This window comes from Amblyomma americanum, chromosome 10 (assembly GCF_052857255.1).
Source record: "Amblyomma americanum isolate KBUSLIRL-KWMA chromosome 10, ASM5285725v1, whole genome shotgun sequence".
Taxonomy (NCBI): domain Eukaryota; kingdom Metazoa; phylum Arthropoda; class Arachnida; order Ixodida; family Ixodidae; genus Amblyomma; species Amblyomma americanum.
In genome coordinates this window covers 136,762,506-136,788,910 of record NC_135506.1, presented here as the reverse complement: position 1 = coordinate 136,788,910, position 26,405 = coordinate 136,762,506, and the positions used below count along the sequence as shown (strand labels likewise).

The window sequence follows — 26,405 nt, the reverse complement described above, 5'->3', positions numbered from 1 at the left end:
CAAAAAATGCTTTTACGAAATTCCACTGTCAGATCAAAGCCTGTTGGCGGCGTTGGTGTGGAATTTTTTATTCACGTTGTGAGTAGTTAAGTACAGTCATATCTTCTTTCTATATTCTACTTTCTCTGGAACTGCGGTATAGCAAAGCGGTGCCGCAATGTGGTGGGCAAAGGCGACAACTGTAGTCTTATTATGAAAATAAAGCAGCACCTTGACCACCACCTGGGTATGAATCATCGCTCGCTCCGCCTTGCATTGTACGATGTGCTAAAAATGAAAAAGTTGCACTGCTATCCAAGTAAAAGAAACATCTCTTGATTTATTTCTCTCCCTGATGAGACGTGGGACCACGTAATCGCGCGAGTGATTTTACGAGCCAAATTTCTTGCAGGCATGGCAGAGAAGTGACACTCAGCGTTTGGGCAACGCGTACAGGTGCAAACAAAAAAAAATCGCGGGCGGTTTAGCTTGGGGCTAAACACGAATTATCGTGCTCTAGCCCCATTAGCCCCGGTTTTGCATGGTTTATCTTGAATTTCTATGCTTTTGCTTGACCTGAGCTGGCTTAATTTGGTTGACATATCATATGATGTCAGTTTGCGGGATATTGCATCATTTTAGACTTTTACTGCGGTTGAATTGGTCATTATCTGCATTCACAGATCACTGGGAATCCTGATTCCGCTCCAGGGGCAGAGCTGCAGCGGTTAAGCTACGCGCCACTGCTTTGCGATGGCAGGTGGCGCTGCCATTGGTGGGGCTTGTGAGACCCATGCTGTTCCTGAGAAATCTCTCGCGACTAATTATTAATTGAACTGCCACGGTGGGCAGTTTGCTCACTATCCAGTGGACAGCTTGGGATGTCGTCGCAATTTCACGTGGCAAACGTGGCCCACGTGCTGGAGGTAGGCTTCGGACAGGCAGACAAACGCTTTTCAGCCGAGTGGAAGCGCTAGGGCGCCAAAATGGCGACCACAGGAATCGTTCACTTCACACTCGGGGAGTTTCTGAATTCTATTATTCACCGCACATGCTGCATTTTAGCTACCCGTTTGATTTTCAAGTGGCCTCAATATTGTTTCCTTTAAGCGACATTATAAGAGCCTAACAGCAGTGGAAAGTTGGCATCGCACTGCAGAACAGAGTAAAGAAATGAAAACTTCATAGCTCGGGGAGCGGCTTCCGAAACCGCGGTGGCTCTAACAATTCAGTTGTGCTGGCCTCTGCTTCAGACCACTACGCCATCGCCACAGACTTTTTTAATCATGGTATTTATTACATTGAAAATATATCCTATTTACGTTAGCTATAATATTTAAAAAGCATTTAGAACGCCGCGCAAAACATCGCAAAAAGCAAATCAACAGAGCACTAGACGCGAGGTGAGGCTGAGGACATCACCACAGAGAGTGCCACTACGCTTTAAAGCCGGTCGGTTCATAGACTTTCCCAGATGAACCATCATTTGTGCGAAATCTTAACATCCTGCCTGTACGAACTGCCAAGCTCTCGAGCTGCAGTGTAGTTGTCTTCGTTCCGTAACCGCGTTCACGCATGTTAATGGAGGAAAAACGCTAAGGCGCCCGTGTGCTGTGCGATGTCAGTGCACGCTAAAGATCCCCAGGTGGTTGAAATTATTCCGGAGCCCTCCACTACGGCACCTCTCTCTTCCTCTCTTCTTTCACTCCCTCATTTACCCTTCCCTTACGGCGCGGTTCAGGTGTCCAACGATATATGAGACAGATACTGTGCCATTCCTTCCCCCCCCCCCCCAAAAAAACAACCAAAAACCAAACCAGACTTTCACGCTGCAGTTTGAAGGCGTGGTCTTCATCATCTTCCATCCGTGCGCGTTGAAGCGTCATCAGACGAGCATGCAGCAAGCCGCACGAAATGGCGGGAAATTAGAAGCTGTGAAATTCAGAATACCCAGTACTATCGGAATGTCATGGAGTAATTGACAATGAATGGATGAATGGATGGATAAATAAGGCTAAACCTTTAAATCGGGCGGTGGCTCAAGCCACCTAGCCATGAATTTTGAAATTTTATGAAATATGATGAAAATTTATGAAATACGATTTTATCCACCAATCAGATAACCTTCGCTTGGTTACTTCTACCCGCTTAAAATCTACTTTTCCTTCGCCGTTCCTAAACACCAATGCCTTGGATAAATCAGCCCCGCTGCTTTCCACTTTAGTGTGAAGCCCTTTACAGAAAAGTATCAGGTGTTCAGCCGTTTCCTCCTCCTCTCCGCACGCAACGCACAACGTGTCTTTCTCATGGTACCTGACCCTATATGTCTTACTCCGCAAAACTCCCGTCCTGGCCCCAAACAACAAAAGACCTTCCCCTACAATTATCACAGATATTTTCTTTGGCAATTTTTCGGAAAAGCGAGCGCCACCTGTCGTGCAAACTAGGGAAGCTCCGCTGGCACTTTTGGCTAAAAAGGTGCTCTCGACCAAACATGTGCAAGGCAGCGGTCAAAAGTTTACGTGCGCTTTTTTTTGTTGCTTTAGTATTGTTTCTTTGCCGGAAACGTGCGTTTGTTAACGGAAGAGGGTGATAGATGATGAGAACATCCCGTTTCCGTTCTTAGAAACGGTATGGAGCGAAGAATTTTCGATTTGTAGCCTGGAAAACGATGATGTGTGGCAATACCTGCTGTCTCCTACGTCAGTGGAACACCGAATGACCAAATGAAAATTTGTGTGAATGTGCGCGTATGCTCGGGCGACTGTAACAGTATAATGGGATGCACTTTCCTAATGCGCAAAGACGTTTACGTTTGCGCTTCCTTGATAGGGCAGGAGTTTCTGCTAACTTCATGCATCACCTGTTTCCTCAGGGCACACTTAGTTGATTAGTAAACGACCCGTTGTACAATCTTAATTACGGCTCGTGCTGAATTTTTGATACGACAGAGCGTTGCTTTGCGTCCTAACGGGCTGCAGGACTTATAGAATGCGCGGATATACGCGAGGTTGCGCTCTGCCGGGCTCCCGCTGTTCAGATAGCACAGTCTGACATTGTAGCATTTATGGTGAATGTTCATACCCGTGTTTATGGTACGGTTTTTGTGCGTCGAAATACAGCAGGAATGCCTGTTTTGAAACATGCTGGATGCGCGCATTACTGGCCCCATCAACTGGTTCGCCTTTTGTGCCATTTTTTCATCGTGGCCTGTATTACGTACAAGTCTCATTGTTGTAAAACGCGTGGTTAGTTTAGATAAAAACGCGTTGCAGTTACATGGCGGTTAGGTGACAGTTACAGCTCACATCAGCCGCCGCATTACAGCGCAGGAATGCATGGCCGGCTCATGTTTTCCAACCAAAACGAAATAGCCTATAGAGGGCGCTGGCTGTGCCTTCACCGCGCATGCGCAGAAACTTTTCCGAAAACGGTTGTGATAAGCGACCTACAATATTTTCTTGTTCTTTGTCTATTCTGTGCTTAGCACTTATTGTATTTATCGTGGTGAATGGTACTGCACTCTTTTCAAAATATTCTTGGCCTACATTAGTTTTTGTACTCAGACACAAGAATGTGCTGACTCATTTTAGCAGCACATATAGCAATGAAACATATAGCAATGAACATTGCACAGCTATGCATAGGCAGAGTGATACTTCGCGGCTCAACTCGTATCTGTCTCAGTTCTGTCTCGCGTATTAGCACAAACAACACACGCACACGTACACGCACAACAATATAAGCATTTGGTGTGAATATAAGCATCTAGCCTCTCCTCCAATAGTGCCTTCAGGGCTTGTCTTGTAAGTTTATTAGTCGGCAATATCGCCAAATGTTGCAGACTGCAATAAGTAACTGGAGTTTTAAAACGACTGTTAGTGAGAGTGAAGGCGAGGGAGGGCCATAACTTCAAAATTGAGGGTGAGGAAGGAAAAGAAAAATAAGGGAATTTGCCCACGTCTGCTGGTGACTCTCCCGGCCTTGCGCCTGCACATCACCACAAGCCTGGCTATATAAGCAACGCCACGACCGAACCACATCACTTGGCAGAAGCAGTGCGGCAGTAACAACACTGCTAACCGTGCAATCTCGGCTTCCCAGACCTGTAAACATCGCTTTTTTATCAGTTTTGTCTATTTTCGGCTCTCACTGCTGCTGTCTTCAATGTCACCATGCTAACATTTGCCGAACTGGCTAAACGGTTTTCTTGAAAACCTTTCCAAGAGAAAGCTGGAAGATGTAAATAATGAAGTCAAAAAAACTGTTGTAACTAAATTAGACACCCAGCCTAACTTGCTCATCAGTGGATTTAAGAAGGATGTTGAGTTTAAAGAAAGCTTCACCCTGTTGAATCCCGAAAAAAATACAAAGAGGAACTAAAAGAAGTTTGACGAAACGTTTGTCCGCAGTGATTCCCAGGAAAAACGACTTGCTGACATGGAGCAGTACTCCCGTAAAGGTAACACAGAAATCAAGGGCGTTCCTGTCACGCAGGGGAAGACTGCTTCGCTAATCTACAGTCTAACGTTACACGAAAGAAACGTTGAGCAAGATAAAGAAGGCCCAAATATGCCTAAGCATATAAGGTCTTGACTGTCACGCTCTTTAGAGTCATGTTTTTTGGTGTGCGAATTCTATCGAGAAGCAAAGACACAAAAGCCAGGGAATTAATCGAAGCTTTTTTTTTTTATTGCAAAGAAAGAAAGCATGTGCATCAGTGACACGTGCATATCTTTGTATAAGCCGAAGAACAATTTTTTCACTCATTCGCTATCATATCAACTTTGAAGATGATAGTATTCCTTGCGTGTAAGATGGTATATATTTATACGTGTTGCCTTCAAATAAATCAGTTGTGAGTGGCGCTCCGTCCCGTCTTTCTTCCTTGTGTAGTGTGTGTTTTCGCGCCTGTAACCAGCGATGTACATTTACCAACTTGCCCAGCAGGACGTTCTCTTAAGCTTTCGCTACGTATACTAGGCATTGCAGAGTTGAACCACCGCTAATTTTTTTTCTTCCTTCGTAGTCGTAATTTAGGGTATCATAGTCACTGAATTCCGTTGAATTATTCTGCATCTGTTGCTTGAACGTAAGGACTTTTCACAAGGTCCACAAGTTTTTCGGTCATGCCAGCAGCGCGGAGGATGTGCCCCCCCCCCCCCCCCCCCCCCCCTCCGGTCAAAAGTATACGGCCCAAGGGGTTTGCTTGTTAGGCCTGCCGTATGTCTCGTTTTGCATCCTCAATGACCGCAAACTCTCCACAGAGGAACGGCCTCGCGTCTTCAATACTCCCGAGCTTTGGAATGTTCTATTTGCTGGGAGCCCCGCTAAACAGCTTAGCCTTAGCGAAAAAAGGCTGTGCTCAAAATGCATTATTTTCATATAAAGTTTGTATTTCTGGCGCAAAATCCGCTCACTTGACTCTGACGTTTCACAGGCTGGTAATCCCGATAAAATTACTAACAACGGCATAGAATACACAGGTAACGGTCTCGCAGAAGAGTTTAATAAGCATTTTACTCCTGCATTGAACCCCTCTGCTGATATATCTCGCATATCCATTGACAGGCGCCCACCTTCTTGGTTCCTTGAACCTGTCTCTACCAGAGAAATTTTGTCAACTTTTAGTGACCTAAAGAACAGTACCTCGTGTGATGCGGATAATATCCAGATTCGTCCAGTTAAATATGTCATCGACATCATCGCTGCGCCATTGGAGTACATATACAACCTATGCATAGAAACTTCCACCTTCCCTGCAAGAATGCAGATTGCTAGAGTAGCAGTCATATACAAAAAAGGAAACAAAAACAGTTTTGGAAACTATCGACCAATTAGTATTTCGCCCGTCTTCTCTAAAGCATTCGAGAAACAGATTCTTAAACGAGTTGAAAGCTTTTTAAATAAACACTCCATAATTACCGACTGCCAGTATGGCTTCAGAAAAAACCGGTCAACCGAACTTGCTCTTTTGCACCAGAAGGAATATGTATTGAAGAATTTTGAAGATGGGAACCTGGTTTTGGGAATTTTCTTAGATTACAGCAAAGCATTTGACTGCATAAACCATAGCATCTTGTTGGAAAAACTTGAATGTTATGGAATTAGAGGTACTGCGTTACTCTTAAATCTTACTTGTCCAATAGAAAACTGTATGTCCAAATAAATGAATACAAGTCAACTCTTCAAACAGTCACCTGCGGAATGCCCCAAGGAAGTATTCTTGGACCATTGCTTTTCAACCTGTATATTAACGACATCATTAGTGAGGATGACAACGCTCGCTTTATAATTTATACTGATGACACCAGTTTATTCTTATTCGATGGTTCTGGTAGAAGTTACTTGAAAATGCAAACATACTCCTGGAAAAAATAAAGACATGGTCCGATAACAATCTTCTTTCAGTTAATGCAACAAAATCTAAGGCAATACTTTTTCATCCAAAAAACAAAAAGTGCAGCGAATTTGGTGAACTACGTTATAACCGAGACCAGATTGAGTTAGTAAAGACATTTAAATCGCTTGGCGTAATATTCACTGAAGATATGCTATGGGACGATCACATAAATTATATAGCATTAAAGACATCTCGAGCCATAGGATTTATGACGCGTTTTAAATGTTGTCTCCCACAAAAGGTAAAACTTCTATTGTATCGTGCATTATTTCGCTCACATCTAATCTACTGTTCATTAGTATGGGGTACTGCTACACGAAGGAGTCTGAAAAAACTTGCTGTTCTTGAAAACAGGGCCCTCAGAATTGTTCATAACCTGCCGCATAGATGCTCAACTAAAAACTTATTTTCCAAGCACAAGATTATTAATGCGCACCTAAAAAATAGAACAAAGAAGATGCATAACAAATATATCTGACTTAGCCCGATTCAGTTATTTCAGTGCACATACCCACGCCGTCGGAAACCACACTGTGTAGTACCTGTATTGAGAACAATCTATGGACGCCAAATGGTAACATTTCAACTTCCCTCACTTCTGAATAGATTAATCGCTGCAAATATTGATATAGAAAACATTAGAAGCTCTGACCTCCTCGACTACTTTATTTTTGAAGCCACATTTTACTAGTATTCATACTTTGAACATTTTTTTTCGCTCTTCTTACAAAGTTTATAACAGCGCTCTTTGTTTCTTTTTTGTTGCTTTTATTCTTATTGCTTTAACCCTTATTGATTTTCTACACACATTGGTGATTGTGTATTTTTTTCAGTGAAGTGCCGTCGCATGCCACTGCCCACTTGCTGTACGGGGGTGGGACCTTGTCAAGCGTTAACCGCTTTTATCCCCATCCCCTCCAACACTGCATGGTGATGGAAATAAACTATTACTATAATATTATATATTTTGTCCCTGTGCTTAAATTGCAATACGCATGCTTTGTATAAATGCTAGGAGTAATATTTTGAACATTCGCACAAGTACGACAAAAATACAACTTTTGGCCGCTTAGTAGGTTTGTTATACATTAAAAATGGACTAACTAAATGCATTAATTATACTACATCACATTACGTTACATTAAAAACACATTCAATATAAAAACATATTCACTTCGCCTTAAAAGCGGTCTACTAGTCGACTTCACCGGACGAGGCTGTTTCAGGTTGTCCAAAGCTGCACTAATGATTGAACCGGCTATAAGCAATAAAAGGAGCTCATCCTTGAGAAAAGGCGAAGGTGTCATCAGTCAAGAGGTCCATGACATTTCAAGGTCACGTGACACAACTTTAACGGGAAAGATTTCAGCACGCAGCAAGTGACCACAGAAAGTGATGTCAGCAAACAGGGAGCGCTCCGACAAGCGCGAGGCTTGGTTTGCCTTGTACACGGTGTCCCACCCAACTTTAGACAGGGCAGCTGCCAGGGTTTGAAAATATGCCGCGGCACTCTAAGATGACGCGACCAAATGCATATTGCTGGCTGTTGCATGGAGCAACCCACACTATTTTTGTAATGGGCTTAACTGCACAATTAGACGGATTAATTAACCAACTTCGCAAACAACAAAGATAGGCGAGAAAGTCAAATGAGAAAGTTGTAGAACGGTCCGCGGAACGTCCCACTGAAAATTGTCTAACTTGCCATCCATTACGTATCGGCTTTTTTTTTTTCACTCTCTGCAGATGTCCGCGGAAGTCAAAAAATTCCCCGTGACAAGTCCGCTTGCGCGCCATGATTGCAGCGCTCTCAAACTTTCCGACCAACAAACAAACAGCTCATCTACCCGGGTGTGCTGCTGCTTAAAAGGTGATAGGGCTCCGACTCACGAGCTGGCTGCGCGATTACGCGAGCGCAACCGATAACGACTGTGTCTGCTTTTCGCTATCATCAAGCGCCCCGAAGGAAGCATACCGCGGCGTAAATCGCCCAGCCAAGCTGCAATGTCGGTGCACTATCTCCTTTTAAGGGACAACACACCGGGCTATATGATCTGTTAGTTCCTAAACGAAAAAAAAGCTTTTACGTAATAGATGGAGGGTTAAAAACTGTTCAAACGGAAGTTCGCGGAAAGTTCTACAACTTTCTTATCGGCCTCTTTCGCCTATCTTCGTTGCATGCGAAGTTGGCTCATTAATATAGACTAATTATGCAATTAAGCACAATGCAAAAAATAAAGTGATTTGCCCCATACAATAGCCAGCAGCAAGCATTTGATCACGTCGTCTTAGATCACCTCGGCGTATTTTTATACCCTGGCTAAAGTAAGCTGGGACACCTTGTAAATACCACCGCCTCCCCACCCCCCTACCCCCCCCCCCCCCCCCCACTCCCGAGAGAAAATTGCCGGCCTGGTCGCGTTTGAATCTCGGGGCGAGATAGAACCGAATTGCTAATAGTAACTTGCGTCCTACATCGGTGAAGAGCCGGTCGGCCTAGCGAGTCGGGGCCCTTCTCGCTGGCATGTTAGGACCCGGAGGTGGCCTTGCAGGTATTATACTATTACATTCGCCCCACGTCATCTACCTTTGTCCGTAAAGTTTCGAGACTGATTTATTTTCTTCTCTAGAAATGATTACCAAGAAGAAATGTTCGTGTGCATGTGCAGCGCCATCTTTTCGGGCTAATCTGAGCTATTTTTGTTAGTTAGCCGTGCAGTCGCTAGATGGCACTACAAGTACAAAACACGTTGTCAGTAGTCGTTTGCGCATTCTGTTGTGAGTGAATGTGGAGAGATGGACATCCACCTCGAAGAGCGTGTAAACATAAAATTCTGTGTGAAGCTTGGTAAGGCAGCCACACAGAAGTATGAGCTCCTTTGTAGCGCTTACGGCAACGAGACATTATCGCGGGCGGTAGTTTTCGAATGGCACAAGAGGTTCGTTTCGGGGAGAACGTCGGTGGAAGACGACGCAAGGCTGGGGCGCCCTTCAACCGCACGGAATGAAAACAACGTAGCTCAGATCAAGGAAATCTTACAGCAAGACGGCACCATTACGGTCCGCATGCTATCAGATGCTCTCGACATTATTAAGACAACATGCCACCAAATTTTGCGTCAGAACTTGAAGAAACGATAGCTGAATGCCAGACTTGTGCCGCACTCATTCACACAGGGCCAGAAGGACATGCGGACATCAGTGAGCGCTGATTTGCTCTCAGAGGCAGAGAAGAGAGAAGAATGCTGCATTCGTGGACAGCATCATTTCTGAAAGCAAAAGATGGTGTTTTAAATACGATCCTCAAACAAAGAGTCACAGAGACGAATGGCGGTCCTCAAGCTCTCCGCCATCGAGAGAGGTGCGCCTTTAGAAGAGCAAAACAAAGACGATGCTGATATTTTTTTCTATGCCAGACGTGTCCTAACACCACGAGTTCGTCCCACAAGGGCAGGCGGTGGATCAGGAGTTTTATATCCGCGTGCTCCAACACATGCGTGATGCAATGCGACGCCGTCGCCCTGACTTATGGGCATCTGGACAATGGAGCCTTCTTCATGATAACGCAAGGCCGCGCACTGCTCTCAGCGTGACAAAATTTCTCGCCAAGCACAGAATTACTTACTGTACATCCCCATCCACCATACACGCCTGACCTCTTCCCATGCGATTTTTTTTTTCATTTTTCCTAACGTGAAGAGAGCCCTGAAAGATCGCTGGATGGGAAGCGTGAAGGCTATTCAAGGCGCAACGACAAAGGAGCTTCCAGCCTTGCCAAAAGAAGCGCTTTCCATCTGTTTCTAAGACCTCGAGAAGCGTTGGAAGCTGTGTATAGACTGCAAGGGAGACTATTTCGAAGGGGTGCTGCACAAGTGATTTCAATGTTAAACGCATTTTTTTAATGGATTTAGTCTCCGAACTTTAGGGACAAAGGTGGTTAATAAGTGGTGTTTGTCTTCATTCTAGAAGTTACGATAAACGAAAGGACTACAGAAAAGGGAGAGTTTTCATTGTTTCTCGAAAAGTGATTTCGAGCAGTAGATTGTTCCACGGCAGCTTGAAGTGTGCTGCAGATATATTTCCGCGGACTGCCCATTTGTTAGAATTAAAGTTTACTTTGAACGAATTTCGTATTTACGAAAATAACCTTTACATACATTGCCAACATGCAAGTGTCAGTTCCCGAAACACGATTTCGAGCTTTGATTTTTCTACGGGAGCTAGGAGTGTGCTGTAAATATGTTTATGAGAACTGCCCTGTGAATTTCGCTGAACTTTCCGTCGCGCCTTTCAGTCTCTTGGTCGCAAGGAATTCCGCGTTCGTGGGGCCACTTAGCCTCAGAGGGACACCCGAAGGGGGCTCGGTGGCGGCTGCATTGTGGTGAGCGTGTCGCCAACAAAGGGACCCGTCCCGTACGTCTCCCTTTCTTGCAGCGGATCTGAGTTCGTCGCGCCGTCCAGGGCATAACCCATTTTGAACGAGAGGTTGCCGAGGCTTCGGGCATGCGGGAGATGCGTCTGGGTAGGATCACGTGAGCAAGAAGCGCATTCTTCCCTTGATGACTGTCTTGTCTTGAGTGATCGTTCTTTCGGCATGCCTTTGTCACGCATGCACATGTGCGAAAAAGAGGACAAAAATCAAGGTTAGGAATGCAATAACTTCTGTGCGGTGGGGAATGCTAGTGGTGTTTGTGCTTGTGTGTATGGTTGCAACCTCTCCTTTCCCAAATGTTTGGATGGTAGAGGGAATTGCAGTTTTGGTTTCCCTTTCCCCAACCATTGTTTAGACGATATTTTTCCCCAATCTGTGATTAGTTCGCGGAAACCTTAATTTCCTTTCCTTAACCATTGAATGGTGAGGAGTGTCGCTTGTTATATTATTCGTTGCTGTCCCCACTAAAGGCGGAGACAGAGTCTTTCATGTCTTTCACGAACAGTAAGCGCTCAGGGATCAACCGGGACTGAATTCCTCTGATCAACTGTTTAGTCCTGTTGTAAATAGTTTTCTTCTTGCTCGTTTCTTCATGTTTTATTTATGTTGTACATAAATAACTAACCTTCACCTTTTCTCGAGTAACGTGAATGTTTGCGATTTAGAACCACCAACTCATAAAGAAACCCAGATTTCATCATCAACAACATGTTTCCTCTTACCGCCACCTTAAAGAGGAAACTCAACTGTCGCAGTCGAGGCAGGTTCACAACTTGTCCATTTGTTAGAATTTAGGTATACTTGGAATGAATTATTTTCGTATTTAAGAAAGCACACTTTAAATACGGTTTCAACATCCAAAAGCGATTTCCCGAAACGCGATTTCGAACAGTGATTGTTCTACGGAAGCTCGAAATGTGCTGTAAATACGTTTATGCGGAGTGCCCATTTGTTAGAATTGAAACATACTTTGAACGAATGAATTTCGTATTTATGAAAACACACTTTAAATACATTGTCAACATGCAAAATCGATTTCCCGAAACGCTGTTGCGAGCCCTTACTGCTCTACGGTAGCTAGAAGTGTGCTGTAAATATCTTTATGCGGACTCCCGATTTCTTACAATAGAAGTATACTTCGGAAGAATTGATTTCATATTTCCGAAAGTACACATTTAATACATTAACAAGATGCTGACAACGCATACAAATTTCTCACGCATTTAAGACGTGCCCGAAGCATGCTATAAGTGCGGTATTTCTGAGCAGTTTTTAAAAAAAATTCGGATGCTCAGCACAAAATTTCAGGAACCTATTTCCTGCATAGTTTAATGCATTGGTGAATCAATATATGCCTAAATTCCATATAAATATCCCTCTGTATATTTCAAACGTAAAGAAAGCCCCTTGGACTGTATACTAATGACGCTGGCTGTACCTGCCAAGTAGTACAACGAATTATTTTTCGCTGTTAACAGCGGCTTTTGCAACATTCTGTGGCGTTCCTTTGTCTTACTACGGCATCACGTGGGGAGAATTCCACGCAGTAATGACCCATTTCTTGCCCACACAGTCCGTCCCCGCACTGGTCTGGGGTGCACAGCTGACGACAAGTCTGAAACCAAGTGGTCCCAAACCTCCCCTCTTAGTGGCTCGTTGCGCAGTAAAACTATGCAGACGGTTTAGCTTCCCTCTTGACGCTGTTAACGGCGCGTAGATTGCTGATATGATGCACCTAAGTCTTACTTATTTGTGGTTGCTAAGTAGCCTTATTCGAGGACAAATTTATCTTAAACGTTTCGTTTTTTAATTCTCTTCGAAACGCAAACAAAAACATTAAATTTACTGATTCGCAAACAAGCCTCACAAAATCAGCCCCTAATAGTCAGTTTAAATTCCATTATCCCGGCCTAGCTAAACTAACAAAGGGGAGTCGGAGCAACACAGCCGCCTTCCTCGATTCCGCGCAGCTGCTCCAGGTGCCAAGAGACGCTGGCTTGCCGCCTCATTCGGTACTCGTCGGGCAACATCTCTGATTAAATTTTGGGTTGGGGCTAGCTGGAAAACCTCCTTTGAGGTAAAGGGCGAACAAAGACACGGACAAGTGAACCCGACAATCAAGCTTTCATCCCCGCTACGATCATCACGAGTGCCAAAAAAATTAAGCTCTGCGATATGCCTGCAAAGAAACATGCGTGGAGAATTGTACTGGTGTGGCTGCATGACGCGAAATAATTGAGCCTTTTTTCCGCGGTAATCGTTTATTTAAAAGCCATACGAAAAGGCGGGGAAAAAGAAAATTGGGTGTGGTTTAGCACTGGTTAAACCTGATTGAATTGCGAAAATTGCTTAGCTTTCGCCAAACAATTTAACTGTTCCGAAGCAGTAGAGCAACTAGATTCTGATATAGACCCTTCGTCGGTAACTTCCAAGGCGTGACTGATCAACCGACGCGTAGCGCACCGCTATATATCCCAGTGAAGCCGCCACGGAGCGAGCGCAAGGCGAGGAGGTCGTCACATCAACGGAGAGACCACATGCTAGGCGCGGCGCCAGCTCGGGGGCCACGGCACACGCGACGAGCGACTCCCTTCTAGCTGCGGTGGGGAGCAACCTTAGAATTTAACTGTTCCGAAGAAGTAGAGCAACCAGATTCAGACATAGACTCTTCGGCGGTAACTTCCAAGGCGTGACTGATCAACCGACGCGTAGCGCACCGCTATATATCCCAGTGAAGCCGCCACGGAGCGAGCGCAAGGCGAGGAGGTCGTCACATCAACGGAGAGACCACATGCTAGACGCGGCGCCAGCTCGGGGGCCACGGCACACGCGACGAGCGACTCCCTTCTAGCTGCGGTGGGGAGCAACCTTAGAATTTAACTGTTCCGAAGAAGTAGAGCAACCAGATTCAGACATAGACTCTTCGGCGGTAACATCCAAGGCGTGACTGATCAACCGACGCGTAGCGCACCGCTATATATCCCAGTGAAGCCGCCACGGAGCGAGCGCAAGGCGAGGAGGTCGTCACATCAACGGAGAGACCACATGCTAGACGCGGCGCCAGCTCGGGGGCCACGGCACACGCGACGAGCGACTCCCTTCTAGCTGCGGTGGGGAGCAACCTTAGAATTTAACTGTTCCGAAGAAGTAGAGCAACCAGATTCAGACATAGACTCTTCGGCGGTAACTTCCAAGGCGTGACTGATCAACCGACGCGTAGCGCACCGCTATATATCCCAGTGAAGCCGCCACGGAGCGAGCGCAAGGCGAGGAGGTCGTCACATCAACGGAGAGACCACATGCTAAACGCGGCGCCAGCTCGGGGGCCACGGCACACGCGACGAGCGACTCCCTTCTAGCTGCGGTACGGAGCAACCTTAGAATTTAACTGTTCCGAAGAAGTAGAGCAACCAGATTCAGACATAGACTCTTCGGCGGTAACTTCCAAGGCGTGACTGATCAACCGACGCGTAGCGCACCGCTATATATCCCAGTGAAGCCGCCACGGAGCGAGCGCAAGGCGAGGAGGTCGTCACATCAACGGAGAGACCACATGCTAGACGCGGCGCCAGCTCGGGGGCCACGGCACACGCGACGAGCGACTCCCTTCTAGCTGCGGTACGGAGCAACCTTAGAATTTAACTGTTCCGAAGAAGTAGAGCAACCAGATTCAGACATAGACTCTTCGGCGGTAACTTCCAAGGCGTGACTGATCAACCGACGCGTAGCGCACCGCTATATATCCCAGTGAAGCCGCCACGGAGCGAGCGCAAGGCGAGGAGGTCGTCACATCAACGGAGAGACCACATGCTAGACGCGGCGCCAGGTCGGGCGCCACGGCACACGCGACGAGCGACTCCCATCTAGCTGCGGTACGGAGCAACCTTAGAATTTAACTGTTCCGAAGAAGTAGAGCAACCAGATTCAGACATAGACTCTTCGGCGGTAACTTCCAAGGCGTGACTGTTCAACCGACGCGTAGCGCACCGCTATATATCCCAGTGAAGCCGCCACGGAGCGAGCGCAAGGCGAGGAGGTCGTCACATCAACGGAGAGACCACATGCTAGACGCGGCGCCAGGTCGGGGGCCACGGCACACGCGACGAGCGACTCCCTTCTAGCTGCGGTACGGAGCAACCTTAGAATTTAACTGTTCCGAAGAAGTAGAGCAACCAGATTCAGACATAGACTCTTCGGCGGTAACTTCCAAGGCGTGACTGATCAACCGACGCGTAGCGCACCGCTATATATCCCAGTGAAGCCGCCACGGAGCGAGCGCAAGGCGAGGAGGTCGTCACATCAACGGAGAGACCACATGTTAGGCGCGGCGCCAGCTCGGGGGCCACGGCACACGCGACGAGCGACTCCCTTCTAGCTGCGGTGGGGAGCAAGCTTAGAATTTAACTGTTCCGAATAAGTAGAGCAACCAGATTCAGACATAGACTCTTCGTCGGTAACTTCCAAGGCGTGACTGATCAACCGACGCGTAGCGCACCGCTATATATCCCAGTGAAGCCGCCACGGAGCGAGCGCAAGGCGAGGAGGTCGTCACATCAACGGAGAGACCACATGCTAGACGCGGCGCCAGGTCGGGGGCCACGGCACACGCGACGAGCGACTCCCTTCTAGCTGCGGTACGGAGCAACCTTAGAATTTAACTGTTCCGAAGAAGTAGAGCAAACCAGATTCAGACATAGACTCTTCGGCGGTAACTTCCAAGGCGTGACTGATCAACCGACGCGTAGCGCACCGCTATATATCCCAGTGAAGCCGCCACGGAGCGAGCGCAAGGCGAGGAGGTCGTCACATCAACGGAGAGACCACATGCTAGACGCGGCGCCAGCTCGGGGGCCACGGCACACGTGACGAGCGACTCCCTTCTAGCTGCGGTACGGAGCAACCTTAGAATTTAACTGTTCCGAAGAAGTAGAGCAACCAGATTCAGACATAGACTCTTCGGCGGTAACTTCCAAGGCGTGACTGATCAACCGACGCGTAGCGCACCGCAATATATCCCAGTGAAGCCGCCACGGAGCGAGCGCAAGGCGAGGAGGTCGTCACATCAACGGAGAGACCACATGCTAGACGCGGCGCCAGCTCGGGGGCCACGGCACACGCGACGAGCGACTCCCTTCTAGCTGCGGTACGGAGCAACCTTAGAATTTAACTCTTCCGAAGAAGTAGAGCAACCAGATTCAAACATAGACTCTTCGTCGGTAACTTCCAAGGCGTGACTGTTCAACCGACGCGTAGCGCACCGCTATATATCCCAGTGAAGCCGCCACGGAGCGAGCGCAAGGCGAGGAGGTCGTCACATCAACGGAGAGACCACATGCTAGGCGCGGCGCCAGCTCGGGGGCCACGGCACACGCGACGAGCGACTCCCTTCTAGCTGCGGCGGGGAGCAAGCTTAGAATTTAACTGTTCCGAATAAGTAGAGCAACCAGATTCAGACATAGACTCTTCGTCGGTAACTTCCAAGGCGTGACTGATCAACCGACGCGTAGCGCACCGCTATATATCCCAGTGAAGCCGCCACGGAGCGAGCGCAAGGCGAGGAGGTCGTCACATCAACGGAGAGACCACATGTTAGGCGCGGCGCCAGCTCGGGGGCCACGGCACACGCGACGACGACTCCCTTCTAGCTGCGGTCGGGAGCAAGCTTAGAATTTGACTGTTCCGAATAAGTAGAGCAACCAGATTCAGACATAGACTCTTCGTCGGTAACTTTCAAGGCGTGACTGATCAACCGACGCGTAGCGCACCGCTATATATCGCAGTGAAGCCCCCACGGAGCGAGCGCAAGGCGAGGAGGTCGTCACATCAACGGAGAGACCACATGTTAGGCGCGGCGCCAGCTCGGGGGCCACGGCACACGCGACGAGCGACTCCCTTCTACCTGCGGTGGGGAGCAAGCTTAGAATTTAACTGTTCCGAAGAAGTAGAGCAACCAGATTCAGACATAGACTCTTCGTCGGTAACTTCCAAGGCGTGACTGATCAACCGACGCGTAGCGCACCGCTATATATCCCAGTGAAGTTGCCACGGAGCGAGCGCAAGGCGAGGAGGTCGTCACATCAACGGAGAGACCACATGTTAGGCGCGGCGCCAGCTCGGGGGCCACGGCACACGCGACGAGCGACTCCCTTCTAGCTGCGGTACGGAGCAACCTTAGAATTTAACTGTTCCGAAGAAGTAGAGCAACCAGATTCAGACATAGACTCTTCGGCGGTAACTGCCAAGGCGTGACTGATCAACCGACGCGTAGCGCACCGCTATATATCCCAGTGAAGCCGCCACGGAGCGAGCGCAAGGCGAGGAGGTCGTCACATCAACGGAGAGACCACATGCTAGACGCGGCGCCAGGTCGGGGGCCACGGCACACGCGACGAGCGACTCCCTTCTAGCTGCGGTGGGGAGCAAGCTTAGAATTTAACTGTTCCGAATAAGTAGAGCAACCAGATTCAGACATAGACTCTTCGTCGGTAACTTCCAAGGCGTGACTGATCAACCGACGCGTAGCGCACCGCTATATATCGCAGTGAAGCCCCCATGGAGCGAGCGCAAGGCGAGGAGGTCGTCACATCAACGGAGAGACCACATGTTAGGCGCGGCGCCAGCTCGGGGGCCACGGCACACGCGACGAGCGACTCCCTTCTAGCTGCGGTGGGGAGCAAGCTTAGAATTTAAGTGTTCCGAAGAAGTAGAGCAACCAGATTCAGACATAGACTCTTCGTCGGTAACTTCCAAGGCGTGACTGATCAACCGACGCGTAGCACACCGCTATATATCCCAGTGAAGCCGCCACGGAGCGAGAGCAAGGCGAGGAGGTCGTCACATCAACGGAGAGACCACATGTTAGGCGCGGCGCCAGCTCGGGGGCCACGGCACACGCGACGAGCGACTCCCTTCTAGCTGCGGCGGGGAGCAAGCTTAGAATTTAACTGTTCCGAATAAGTAGAGCAATCAGATTCAGACATAGACTCTTCGGCGGTAACTTCCAAGGCGTGACTGATCAACCGACGCGTAGCGCACCGCTATATATCGCAGTGAATGCCCACGGAGCGAGCGCAAGGCGAGGAGGTCGTCACATCAACGGAGAGACCACATGCTAGGCGCGGCGCCAGCTCGGGGGCCACGGCACACGCGACGAGCGACTCCCTTCTAGCTGCGCTGGGGAGCAAGCTTAGAATTTAACTGTTCCGAATAAGTAGAGCAACCAGATTCAGACATAGACTCTTCGTCGGTAACTTCCAAGGCGTGACTGATCAACCGACGCGTAGCGCACCGCTATATATCCCAGTGAAGCCGCCATGGAGCGAGCGCAAGGCGAGGAGGTCGTCACATCAACGGAGAGACCACATGTTAGGCGCGGCGCCAGCTCGGGGGCCACGGCACACGCGACGAGCGACTCCCTTCTAGCTGCGGTGGGGAGCAAGCTTAGAATTTAACTGTTCCGAATAAGTAGAGCAACCAGATTCAGACATAGACTCTTCGTCGGTAACTTCCAAGGCGTGACTGATCAACCGACGCGTAGCGCACCGCTATATATCCCAGTGAAGCCGCCACGGAGCGAGCGCAAGGCGAGGAGGTCGTCACATCAACGGAGAGACCACATGTTAGGCGCGGCGCCAGCTCGGGGGCCACGGCACACGCGACGAGCGACTCCCTTCTAGCTGCGGCGGGGAGCAAGCTTAGAATTTAACTGTTCCGAATAAGTAGAGCAACCAGATTCAGACATAGACTCTTCGTCGGTAACTTCCAAGGCGTGACTGATCAACCGACGCGTAGCGCACCGCTATATATCCCAGTGAAGCCGCCACGGAGCGAGGGCAAGGCGAGGAGGTTGTCACATCAACGGAGAGACCACATGTTAGGCGCGGCGCCAGCTCGGGGGCCACGGCACACGCGACGAGCGACTCCCTTCTAGCTGCGGTGGGGAGCAAGCTTAGAATTTAACGGTTCCGAATAAGTAGAGCAACCAGATTCAGACATAGACTCTTCGTCGGTAACTTCCAAGGCGTGACTGATCAACCGACGCATAGCGCACCGCTATATATCCCAGTGAAGCCGCCACGGAGCGAGCGCAAGGCGAGGAGGTCGTCACATCAACGGAGAGACCACATGTTAGGCGCGGCGCCAGCTCGGGGGCCACGGCACACGCGACGAGCGACTCCCTTCTAGCTGCGGTGGGGAGCAAGCTTAGAATTTAACTGTTCCGAATAAGTAGAGCAACCAGATTCAGACATAGACTCTTCGTCGGTAACTTCCAAGGCGTGACTGATCAACCGACGCGTAGCGCACCGCTATATATCCCAGTGAAGCCGCCACGGAGCGAGCGCAAGGCGAGGAGGTCGTCACATCAACGGAGAGACCACATGTTAGGCGCGGCGCCAGCTCGGGGGCCACGGCACACGCGACGAGCGACTCCCTTCTAGCTGCGGTGGGGAGCAAGCTTAGAATTTAACTGTTCCGAATAAGTAGAGCAACCAGATTCAGACATAGACTCTTCGTCGGTAACTTCCAAGGCGTGACTGATCAACCGACGCGTAGCGCACCGCTATATATCCCAGTGAAGCCGCCACGGAGCGAGCGCAAGGCGAGGAGGTCGTCACATCAACGGAGAGACCACATGTTAGGCGCGGCGCCAGCTCGGGGGCCACGGCACACGCGACGAGCGACTCCCTTCTAGCTGCGGTGGGGAGCAAGCTTAGAATTTAACTGTTCCGAATAAGTAGAGCAACCAGATTCAGACATAGACTCTTCGTCGGTAACTTCCAAGGCGTGACTGATCAACCGACGCGTAGCGCACCGCTATATATCCCAGTGAAGCCGCCACGGAGCGAGCGCAAGGCGAGGAGGTCGTCACATCAACGGAGAGACCACATGTTAGGCGCGGCGCCAGCTCGGGGGCCACGGCACACGCGACGAGCGACTCCCTTCTAGCTGCGGCGGGGAGCAAGCTTAGAACTTAACTGTTCCGAATAAGTAGAGCAATCAGATTCAGACATAGACTCTTCGGCGGTAACTTCCAAGGCGTGACTGATCAACCGACGCGTAGCGCACCGCTATATATCGCAGTGAATCCCCACGGAGCGAGCGCAAGGCGAGGAGGTCGTCACATCAACGGAGAGACCACATGTTAGGCGCGGCGCCAGCTCGGGGGCCACGGCACACGCGACGAGCGACTCCCTTCTAGCTGCGGTGGGGAGCAAGCTTAGAATTTAACTGTTCCGAATAAGTAGAGCAACCAGATTCAGACATAGACTCTTCGTCGGTAACTTCCAAGGCGTGACTGATCAACCGACGCGTAGCGCACCGCTATATATCCCAGTGAAGCCGCCACGGAGCGAGCGCAAGGCGAGGAGGTCGTCACATCAACGGAGAGACCACATGTTAGGCGCGGCGCCAGCTCGGGGGCCACGGCACACGCGACGAGCGACTCCCTTCTAGCTGCGGTGGGGAGCAAGCTTAGAATTTAACTGTTCCGAATAAGTAGAGCAACCAGATTCAGACATAGACTCTTCGTCGGTAACTTCCAAGGCGTGACTGATCAACCGACGTGTAGCGCACCGCTATATATCCCAGTGAAGCCGCCACGGAGCGAGCGCAAGGCGAGGAGGTCGTCACATCAACGGAGAGACCACATGTTAGGCGCGGCGCCAGCTCGGGGGCCACGGCACACGCGACGAGCGACTCCCTTCTAGGTGCAGCGGGGAGCAAGCTTAGAATTTAACTGTTCCGAATAAGTAGAGCAATCAGATTCAGACATAGACTCTTCGGCGGTAACTTCCAAGGCGTGACTGATCAACCGACGCGTAGCGCACCGCTATATATCGCAGTGAATCCCCACGGAGCGAGCGCAAGGCGAGGAGGTCGTCACATCAACGGAGAGACCACATGCTAGGCGCGGCGCCAGCTCGGGGGCCACGGCACACGCGACGAGCGACTCCCTTCTAGCTGCGGCGGGGAGCAAGCTTAGAATTTAACTGTTCCGAATAAGTAGAGCAATCAGATTCAGACATAGACTCTTCGGCGGTAACTTCCAAGGCGTGACTGATCAACCGACGCGTAGCGCACCGCTATATATCGCAGTGAATCCCCACGGAGCGAGCGCAAGGCGAGGAGGTCGTCACATCAACGGAGAGACCACATGCTAGGCGCGGCGCCAGCTCGGGGGCCACGGCACACGCGACGAGCGACTCCCTTCTAGCTGCGCTGGGGAGCAAGCTTAGAATTTAACTGCTGCGAAGCAGTAGAGCAACCAGATTCAGACATAGACTCTTCGTCGGTAACTTCCAAGGCGTGACTGATCAACCGACGCGTAGCGCACCGCTATATATCGCAGTGAAGCCCCCACGGAGCGAGCGCAAGGCGAGGAGGTCGTCATATCGAAGGAGAAACCACCTGCTAGGCACGGCACCGGCTCGGGGGCCACGGCACACGCGACGAGCGGCTCCCTTCTAGCTGCGGCGGGGAGCAAGCTTAGAATTTAACTGTTCCGAAGCAGTAGAGCAACCAGATTCATACATAGACTCTTCGTCGGTAACTTCCATGGCGAGACTGATCAACCAACGCGACGCGCACCGCTATATATCCCAGTGAAGCCGCCACGGAGCGAGCGCAAGGCGAGGAGGTCGTCATATCAACGGAGAGACCACCTGTTAGGCGCGGCGCCGGCTCGGGGGCCACGGCACACGCGACGAGCGGCTCCCTTCTAACTGCGGCGGGAAGCAAGCTTAGAATTTAACTGCTGCGAAGCAGTAGAGCAACCAGATTTTACATAGACTCTTCGTCGGTAACTTCCATGGCGAGACTGACCAACCTACTCGTAGCGCACCGCTATATATCGCAGTGAAGCCCCCACGGAGCGAGCGCAAGGCGAGGAGGTCGTCATATCGAAGGAGAGACCACCTGCTAGGCACGGCACCGGCTCGGGGGCCACGGCACACGCGACGAGCGGCTCCCTTCTAGCTGCGGCGGGGAGCAAGCTTAGAATTTAACTGTTTCGAAGCAGTAGAGTAACCAGATTCATACATAGACTCTTCGTCGGTAACTTCCATGGCGAGACTGATCAACCAACGCGTCGCGCATCGCTATATATCCCAGTGAAGCCGCCACGGAGCGAGCGCAAGGTGAGGATTTCGTCATATCGATGGAGACACCACCTGCTAGGCGCGGCGCCGGCTCGGGGGCGACGGCACACTCGTCGAGCGGCTCCCTTCTAACTGGGCCGGGGAACAAGCTGCCGTCACGCGTCTTCATAGCAATGGAAAGAGCTTACATCACACCACCTGCCAAGAGCAGCGCCGGCTCAGGGGCAGCACGGCATACGCGACGGGCGGTTAGACCTGGCGTGAATTGCTTTCGCAATAATAAACCACTACGGGGGAAAAAGGCTGCTTGGTTGGTGTCAAGAAGCCACGACTTTCTTTTGTTACTGATGCGTGGACTGCAGCAAGATATTCTAGCGATAGCTACATTACGCCCGGTTTTCGCCTCTTCACCGTCGCCGCACATTGAGCCGTGGCCACATTGTGACGTCACACTTAGGCCCTCGACTCTCCACCACCTCGGCTCGTCGCGGTCGCCGCGCGGTCACCGCTCCTGCCGTTGGGCGCTCGCCGTGCCCTATGTGTGACGTCACACCACGGGCCTCGACTCTCCGCTACCTACCCGTACCTGCACAAACTACACAAGACTTTCCCTACACAATGTGCAAACGAATTTCCGTGGTGTAAGGGTAAATCTACACTAGAGCATGCCACATGGACCTGCCCTAAGGCAGACTTGAAATAGACCAGCAGTCAAGTGCAGCATCTTGGTCCAACTCTCGACCACGGCGCCCAGTGATCCGTAAGGGTCAAGAAGACTTTAAAATTGTCACAAATGAAGTTTTTCCCATCCATCCATCGATTCTCCGGTGACTCAGCTCGTCGCGGTAGACGCGCGGCCACCGCTCCGGCAGGCGCGCGTCCGCAGTCGCCTGGCAACCGCCACAGCTGCCACGCCCGCCGCGCCCTCTGTGTGACGTCGCACCACGGACCTCGATTTTCCGGCAACTCGGCTCGTCGAGGTCGCTGCCCGGCCACCGCTTCTGCCGTTGGTGCTTTAGCCGTTGGGCGCTCGCTGCGCCCTCTGTATGACGTCACACACCGCGCTCCGCAGCTGTGATAACCGGGACTATAGAAGGGGAGATCTCGCGTCACCGCAGCCATAGTTGAGGCCGCGGTATGGGTGGTGGGAAGTCGGCCAGCCTGAAGGCCAGGGATCGCTGTAGAAATGAAGTGGAGACGGCGCGCTCATCTCAAGAGGAGCGTGCCGAACGGTCGTCCAAACGCCGTGAAAGCGATGCCGCTCGACGGGCTCACTTATCCTCTCTTGCTCGCTTGCTTGCTTGCTTGTATCGAGGCATACAACATATTCAAGCAGGGAAATGCATGTATAAGTACCCCTTCGCTAACACTTCTGCAAAAAGAGGTGTCACTCCTGGGGGTTGATAATCTCTGCTGATTTCTAGCGTGCTTATGTTGCTGTTGTCACATTTACGTTTTGTTTTTGGTTTTTTGCACTTTGTAAACCTTTCCCTCATTGCCGACATCCATGTATTTATACTTGTGTGATCAGCAATAAACCCTCAGTTGTTAGTCAGCGCCGTGTCGTTCGCTTTCTTGTCTTTTGTGCTCGTCTTTGTTCGCGCTGTTTGTTCAAGATGTTCAAGAAAATATCCTCTAACGACGAACCTACAGCGCCGACCTCTGATGACGAATGCTGCTCGAGTTCTGCATCTCTGAAGGCAGCCCCGTCTTGCAAGACGTGCTGAAACCTTGATCATAGAAGCATATTCATTGATGTGAAAAATATAGTTTTACCCGTTGGTTGACCACAACGCCTCTCTTTTCTTAGCCTAGTGGAAAACCACTAAGTTTAATAACAACATGTCTGACTACAAGCGATGCCTAAGCGCAGCCGGGGGTCTGTAGCTATCGCTACTCGACAAGGTTTAACCAGAGCTGAACCTCAGCCAATTATTCAATGAGCGGACGTAAAGAAGTTTGGGGAGGGGGGGGGGGGGGGGAGGGGGCGTATAGAATGACTTTATGGCATGAAGAAAAATAAATAACCTGAACGAAATGCAGCAGCGAGAACATCACGTGCTGGCTTACCAGCGAGAGCGCCGATATAATGCGGCTTTCTTACTGGGAAACGTCTTTGTCGTCAAGCTTTGAAGAAATTGCTCGACAAATTTATTGTGTCCGCGCGGGTTTTAACACGCGTATTTCAGCTTTCCCGTTCTATACCGTAGACGCTCTTGCCTCTGGCCTGGTGGACAGAACATGCGACTTGTGACAGCCTGGTGCAGAAGGTGCGATTTGTACCGAGGAAGGCTGCATCGCTTAGTGACGCCTCTATGATGGGGAGAATAATGGTGGCGGGGAATACTCGAAGCATGTAGAACGAAGGCGAAAGTAACCAGTTTCGACCATCACGCCACGCCCCTTTCCTTGAAGTGAGCTCGTGTTGTGTGCGCGTGTGATGCAGCAGTCGAAGATCAAGCTATGAGGGGCCGTTGTGTTCCCGGGCGCTCTGTCCACACTATACAGCGTTTATTTCGCTTTTCTCGGGACCGCGTGCGCAGAAAAAAGTGGAAATCGTGTGTCAAACGACACAATGAAACCAAAAATACTCCAAAGTATGCCAGATAAGACATGCGAAACAATTGCATTATAACATAATTTTTGTTGGGAGCGAATGTAAAATGGAAAACTTTAAGTTTGCTGCCTCATAATTACTGAAATCAGCCGTCAAATCTGGATTCTCTTAGCTGATTTCATGGCAGACGAGCAGCTGGCTGTCTGATTGGTGGTCTCCGGCGAATATGCGCGCACGGCTTTAAATAAGCATTGCTAGAAAAGTAATCGAAATGTAAGGTATCCGGGAGAACAGATTGCACTGGAATATGCTATGCCTGTTGCGAGTATATAACGACTGTTCACAGGCCACCGAGTTTCTCAACAGATTCACTGCGAAAGATGAATACTAACTGCGGTTCACTGTTTAAACATCTCTAGTAGCACCCTGTTCTCTTCGAAACGGGCCGTTGCGGCACTGCGCTCAGTGCAGCCGAACGGGTGAGTGGGACCAAACTTGCCGCCGTCGAGAGCGGTGTCTTCCCTCTGAAAGCTGCGCTGGCCATGCAGGCCCCTCATGGGTCAAAGGTTGAGGCTTCCTTTATACCCTGGGTTTTTCAGCGTTGCAATAGAAATAGCTCTTTCTCGCTATAATATTCCCGCCACAATGGGCAGTATCGGTCTGTACACTCGCGCTTGCAGAAATACACATAACACCAAAAATGCCTATCGGGGAAAGTGAAAGCAGATTGAATAGTTTCTTTGATACTTCGGTAGTGTTCAGCGCCCAAAAATGCGGTACGCAGGTGCAACGTTGCTCGCCTGCCGGCACAAAAAGGAAATGGGATAACATGCGTCTTACTGCCGTTTTTAGGCTTAAGGAAGCATGCTCTAACAATTACTGCGCTGGGTGAATTTCGTCCACGTCCTCATCCTTTTTTTCTCTTCCAGCTCAACCACACCGGCTCCGCGGACCCCAGCTCGAGGCTGCCAGAGATCATCGGAAAGGTATGGAGTGTTGCAGGATGATCTGGATATGGACTAGTTCGGTCATATTGCAAATAAAACAACCTCCAACAGACTCGCGTCACGTCACCAGCGAGTGACACTGGGGGGTGATTGGGTGATTGTGTCTGGTGCCAGCTCCTTCTTGACTGCTCGTTTGAGCTTAAATTATTTTGCCCACCAGCGCAGTATTGAAGGGTAAGATGGCTGAAAAAACTTGAGGGATCAATTAGGCTCCGTTTTAAGGGTATGACGCGATACCGTTAAGCCTGGAGTCCTCTTTGCGTATCACTTCGCGGACACGGTCATTCTCTACTTCACAGTCATAGATAGTCCTCATGCCGCTCCTTGCGCGCAGCGGTTAAGACATGCGCCACTACCCCGGCAGGCGGCTGTTTCAAACGAAGCCACCGGTGTAGCTTGTGAGAGCGAGGTTGCACTTCTCAGGCAATCTCTCAAGACCAATCAATAATTTAAGTGCCACCTGCCAGGGTAGGCTATTCTCACAATCCGGTGGGCAGGTGGCAACCTGCCATGGTGGGCACAAGATAACGTGGCCTAGGTAGCAGTTGGGCCACTTATTTCGCTCACAATGTTGGCAAAGCCGACACCGGATATTTTGCAGCACGGGAGGCTACGCTACGCGTTAAAAAGCCCTAAAACTTCTGCCTCTATTTTGCGGATCAGTTATATCATTTTTCTAGTATAGAGAGAGAAAAAGAGAGAATAGACTAATTCTGTTAGAGGATGATGTTGCAGTCATCAGGGAAGAGTCATAAGTCCAGGACCCCTGTGACCCGAGCTATGAGTTGTGCTCGGGTGTCACACTGAGCATACAAATCCGAGCTGGACAACTGCGCCTCCCTCTGCTACCGATTTGCGTATGGGATCAATGGCCCTTATTCAAGGGCATTCCCACGTGATATGGTATGGAGTGCTTGTTTGGTTCCGCCAG

The 26,405-nt window shown here is 50.0% G+C and overlaps 1 protein-coding gene across 1 annotated transcript in view; it reads left to right on the top strand.

Annotated features, from left to right (window-relative positions):
• The window catches only part of LOC144106424 (uncharacterized), a 703,216-nt gene that overhangs the window by 383,460 nt on the left and 293,351 nt on the right, over positions 1–26,405 (top strand). Inside the window, exon 3 of the mRNA XM_077639234.1 lies at positions 25,397–25,453. The gene's annotated coding sequence lies outside the window, so the exon portion shown is untranslated. The remainder of the gene's footprint in view (positions 1–25,396; positions 25,454–26,405) is intronic.